Source organism: Cucurbita pepo, chromosome 13, assembly GCF_057944985.1.
Source record: "Cucurbita pepo subsp. pepo isolate OVF chromosome 13, ASM5794498v1, whole genome shotgun sequence".
Lineage (NCBI taxonomy): Eukaryota > Viridiplantae > Streptophyta > Magnoliopsida > Cucurbitales > Cucurbitaceae > Cucurbita > Cucurbita pepo.
The window spans coordinates 4,066,179-4,071,955 of record NC_141810.1 but is presented as its reverse complement, the minus strand read 5'-3'; the positions used below and the strand labels follow the sequence as shown (position 1 = coordinate 4,071,955).

The 5,777-nt window shown below is 38.3% G+C and overlaps 1 pseudogene; it reads right to left on the bottom strand.

Moving 5' to 3' along the window:
• LOC147789667 (putative polygalacturonase pseudogene) lies at positions 1–633 on the bottom strand (annotated as a pseudogene).
• Positions 634–5,777: the final 5,144 nt, after the last annotated feature.

Sequence of the window (5,777 nt, the reverse complement as noted above, 5' to 3'; positions counted from 1 at the left end):
TTACCAGAAGGTAGGAGTTTCAACCGAGCATGACTTCAACTGAACATTCTCAATCGGCAGCTGATCCTCGAGAAAGTCACATCCACCGCTTTTCGCTGCCTTAGCAAGCGGAGCACATGGCCACGGATCCACATCACTACTAAATCCCTCAATGTTCGTACAATTCCATTGCAACTTTTTAGGCGTCGCCGACAATCCAATCTTCACATTTGAAACACAAATATCCGTGAATGGATCTCCTGAAATCCCCGCCAAATTTGTCGACATACTAACATTCTCGGCCACCACGTCTCTGTAATTAATATTCTTAATCAATGGCAATGCCGAGGGATCGAACTTGTCATCCGCATGCGATTTGTAGTCTCCAGTTATCCAGAAGACGTATTTCATCGTGGATAGAAACATTCTTCGGACGAAAATGTCCTTGACGAAACCTCTTCGTCTGCGAGCGGTTTTGATTCTGACGGCAGACTGTGTGTTGATTGTTGTAACGTTTCGATCCTGACGTTGCGGATTCCGCTGGACATTTCGCTGCCAAGGGCAATACCAGCAGAATCTGGTGAGATGCAAGTGAGGCGGCAAATGACGAGGTCCTCGGTCGGCATTCTGAACTTGATACCGTATTGGTCCCATCAGCTTTTGATGTCATGCAATCGTCACCAGAGACAATGTAGCAGTCTTCGATTCAAGTGTTGGAACAAGAATTTGATAAATTGAATGGAGAATTAGTGTAACGACCCTAAATTTCCACATACTCAGAGTCGCTACTAACGTCTCATGCTCATCTATAATGCGGAAATATAACTCTTACATGAACATAGTTGATAACGTAAACTTTCAAAAAAAACGTTTAAAACAACTTCTTCTCTGGAAAACACAGCCATGGTCTTACGTATTTAAATATGAAATACTGAAATTTAGAGAAAACAAAAACAAATACAAAATAATTTAAAACAATGAAATGCAAAACAAACTATTCTAACTTAAGACTAGAAATTTAAATATGAATCTACCCTATGCACGTGCCATAGTCTCTGCTCGCGATGCCGCCGTCCTCCGTACAAGTGCGCCTTGCCTTTACCTGAAAAATGATGTGGCACACGGCCTGAGTATTTCAAAGAATACTCAGTAAGTGGCCCCGCTATAGGGGCCATGCAAATGCAAACACATGCAATCATGATTTAGGGACCTATCTCTAATCATCTTAGGGGTGGCCTCCAGTCTCGGACAAATTGGATGTGTAGTACTTCCCTACACACGACTCACACGTGCGAGTGTGAGTCCCCAGGGCGCTCGCACACCCCCTGGACCCTCTGGTCAAGCTAATCTGTAGCGACGTCCGGAGGTCAGCGGAACCCCATAGTGTCATGCGCCTCATGAACACCCTCATCTGTGTGCTTTCGCACTTGTGCGCATTCGCGCTCATCATAAGGTGCGCGTCCGCACTCATCGTCTCTAGGGGAAGTAGCCCTATGCTTATGAACATACAAAATGCATGAGGTCCCTCTAAATCCATCGTAATGTCTCTTCTGACACAACCCTCTAGTATCATCTCTTTGTTACTCTAGGTAACGCATACTCGTGGATATTTATATTAATATCATTTTCATGCTCTTAGGGTTGTGTCCTACGTCGATCTAACGACATGATGCAATATGGCACTCATCATCATCAAGCATGCTCAATATGGAAAACATCATCATATTAAGGTAAAAATCATGCAATCATCATGCTCATCATAATGCCACAACGTGCGTCAAACATATCAAGCATCACTCAACAAAATATGAATATACCGCACATATCATCAAGCATCATAATCCACACATCATCATAACTCATACAATTATTTGATTTGGGGGGAGTCCCACATCGATTGGATAAAGGAACGAGTGCCAGCGAGGACGCTGGGCCCCGAAGGGGGGTGGATTGTGATGTCCCACATTGGTTGGGGAGGAGAACAAATCACCCTTTATAAGGGTGTGGAAACCTTCCCCTAGCAGACGCGTTTTAAAGCCTTGAGGGGAAGCCCGAAAGGGAAAGCCCAAAGAGGACAATATCTACTAGCGGTGGATCTGGGTCGTTACAAATGGTATCAGAGCCAGTCACCGGACGATGTGCCGGCCTTCTCGCTGTTCCTCGAAGGGGGGTAGACACGAGGCGGTGTGCCAGTAAAGACGCTGGGCCCCAAAGGGGGGTGGATTTGGGGGGAGTCCCACATAGATTGGATAAAGGAACGAGTGCCAGCGAGGACGCTGGGCCCCAAAGGGGGGTGGATTTGGGGGGAGTCCCACATTGATTGGATAAAGGAACGAGTGCCAGCGAGGACGCTGGGCCCCGAAGGGGGGTGGATTGTGATGTCCCACATTGGTTGGGGAGGAGAACAAATCACCCTTTATAAGGGTGTGGAAACCTTCCCCTAGCAGACGCGTTTTAAAGCCTTGAGGGGAAGCCCGAAAGGGAAAGCCCAAAGAGGACAATATCTGCTAGCGGTGGATCTGGGTCGTTACAATTAGGGAGAGGGATTAAGGAAGAAAAGAACCGTAAGGTTTTAAAGGAGAAGAAGAAGGGAACTTGGATTGATTCTGTCGGTGTTGGGTACGGTGACTGGAGCCAAGATGGTGATCCCTTGGATAATCACATTTCTGCATTATCACCCATATTATCATATATAATTAAAAATTCTTTTTGGTCGGGAGTAATTTGAATGGTATACTTTTTGTGAAGCATAATCCTAAAAAATAAGGATAATGGAACTAAACCGAAATAGCCAAACCTGCTATAAATTGGATGGACGAACCAAGAAGGTGAGTTGATCAAAGTGAGATTCGAGATCTGGGTTTGATCAGAGTACATGATCTCGATCACATATGGCCGTGTTACCTTGAGCTCCCCTTTCTTAAACTTTTTCCACCAAGAAGATCCCTATCGTTCCATTGTATCATTGTTACCTATGCCATGTCACCAACCCAACTTTCTTTTCTATAAATGTTTTTCTTACCTGTTTTGAGTTACCTTAATTTTTTTTTATTTAATTCTGATAGCAAACCATTTAAAAAAAATTAAAATGTTAAAAGGTAAGAAAAAAAATAATCACCCGTGATAACCTCATCGGTGAGATTAGTTCCAAAGATGAGGCTGCTACCGTCCACTAGGAGCATCTCTTCCCCTCCCATAGGATGGGAGAACTTACACGAGTGGCCATTCTGATTCATTCTGCTCCATTAAATTGTGAGGAACAAATCTAACTCATTTATTTTGGATTAAAGATTAAAATTCAAATCACCACTCCCAAAGTTGTTAGGTTTATAAAAATAAAATACTCGATAGGTCGAACCTGGGATGCAAAAATTTTAGCTTCTTTATCGATAAAAAGTGTGAAATGGCTAGTCAGATTAAAACTTCCGGTCAGCCATTTCCCCGACAACCAATTGAGCACCGCCATCCGCTGCCATCGTGCTGAGATGTTCAATCACTTTTCGGAATGCGTGAGTATTTGAATTTACTCCGTCGTCGAAGCTGCCAAACTTCGTTAACAACGCCGAGTGTTTCCGACAACTGATCACCTGAAATTCCAGGGAGTTCGAACTTAGACGCGGATTCATAGCGTCCACGGTGACTAAGCTCACCAATGCCAGTACGATCACGATCGAGATTCTCGCTGCTGTAACCTATCAAAAAAAGATCGAAGATGATTCAATCTCTTTTTGTTCATCTTTTTGTTGGTTACATTTTCGAATTTTATCGAGAATAGTAAGGATCCACGGAAAAAAAGTTCTTCAATAAACCATTCCGGGTTTTGAACAAAAATCCATAATCATTTGAAGTAATCTTAGACAAAAACCAATGAAAGTCGAAGAACAAGCCAAGCCCACAAGATTAATAGAAAAAAAACAAAGAAAAAAAAACGAAATTGAAAGAGAAAGAAGAAGAAAAATTACATTGAGTTTGGTGGGTTTTGGAGGAAGATAAATTTTGTTTGTGAGTTTATGATTTTTAGATTGGGGGACAAAGGATTTCATAGGATAATTTAGGAATAAAAAACAGGAAAGGGATTTATAACTATTATTATTATTTAAAGGGTTAAAATTTGGGTTGTAAATGAAAGGGTTGGATTTACATAGAATATTAGCGGGATTTAGAAAAATATAACTTGTAGTGAGAACTTTGTAAATTTGGCATCTTGTTTTTGTTGTTTGTTTTTTAAAAATTATTTTATGCTTATTAGAGTGTTAAAATAGTTACTCGAAGAACCAAGTCATCTAAATTGGTATTTAAAAATAAATTATCAATTTATTTTTATTAAATTACTCGAACAACTCGAATCAACCTAAGGTGAATATTTTATGATTAGATTAGGCAAATTCATTATTTGATAAGGGTTTATTGGATTGAAAAAGTTTACCATCTAAAAAATTAAATTAGGTCTAAACATTTTGAATCCAAAGTAATTGTTTGTTTAGTTTTGAATGATATTTCTATATTGATTTGATTAACCCTTAATTAAATCAATTATTTTTTCACTAAGGATAGCTCATGAGTTGAGTTGAATGTAGGCTCAAATCTCTTTAAACATGTTAAATATAACTCCATTTATTCTTCTATATTTCTTCTTTATAAATTTTTTTTTAATAAAAAATAAATAATATATCGATCTATTACTAAATTTTAAAACATGAATAAAAAATAAAAATCAAATTATAATAAACTACTTCTAAAATCACTAGAATTAGCTTTTTTTTTTATTAGCTAATATAGCTTTTTTTTTTTTTTTTTTATCAATAAATAATTATTATTAAGGGAATCTTTAAAATTTTAAGACAAATCCCTTCTAAGTTTAGTCATTCACCGGATTCCACAATCCCGTTCTAAGGCTGGAGAATAGTAGGGAAGACACTAGTGGTGGTTCGAAACGGGTTCGTGAGGAAAAAGGAATTTGAACTACAAAAGGTTAGTACTCAAACTCCTTGAGTTTTAACTTATGAACATGCTAGTTAATTTACTATAATTGATGTACTTAGAGTGCCTAAGATCGAAATTGTTTCCGCACTGTTATAATTAACACCATCAATTGGTATCAGAGCCAGGTTTTAGGCACTTTATTTATATTAATTTGAGCATGGTGGGTACCATTTCATGAATGAAATTTTGTGGTTTCTAAAGTGGATGTTTATGGTTTCGGCATTTTTTTTATGCTTCCATTTGATACAATTATTGTAATTGGCCTAATAATGTGTATCGGCTTTAATGAGTGAAGAAAGATCTATAATTTTTTTGGAGTCATTAGAGTCCATTTGAGGTTGTAATTGATCGATAATGGAAACAAAAGCAAGCTGAACCAAAGAAGAAGATGGAAGAGGCGGTTTGGGTGTTTTTCTACTGGTTGGGGTCTAGTTCAACATTTTTAAGGGTTGGTTCGATCGGTTTGTGATCCTTGGGAGCGGTTCAAGTTATTTTTAATTATTAATGTAATAATTTAGTTAATTGCTTGCTTTAAAAATGCCAAAACCAATCCACTTTAGTGTGTTTAATTAATTATGCATTGTGAATGTATGTTTTAATTAAATAGAAAATGTACATGCATAAAGTATGTCATATAGATTTAAAATCCCACCATAGGCTAAGCATGTTTCATGCATTACAAGTATGTTGTAAGTGTTATAATGTATAGTATGCATGCTATAGGGTTCCATGAGTGATAGATATAAATTGTTATATTATTGCATGGAATGGATGATTATATAATAGTTATATAAAGCATGTTAGATGCATGTTAT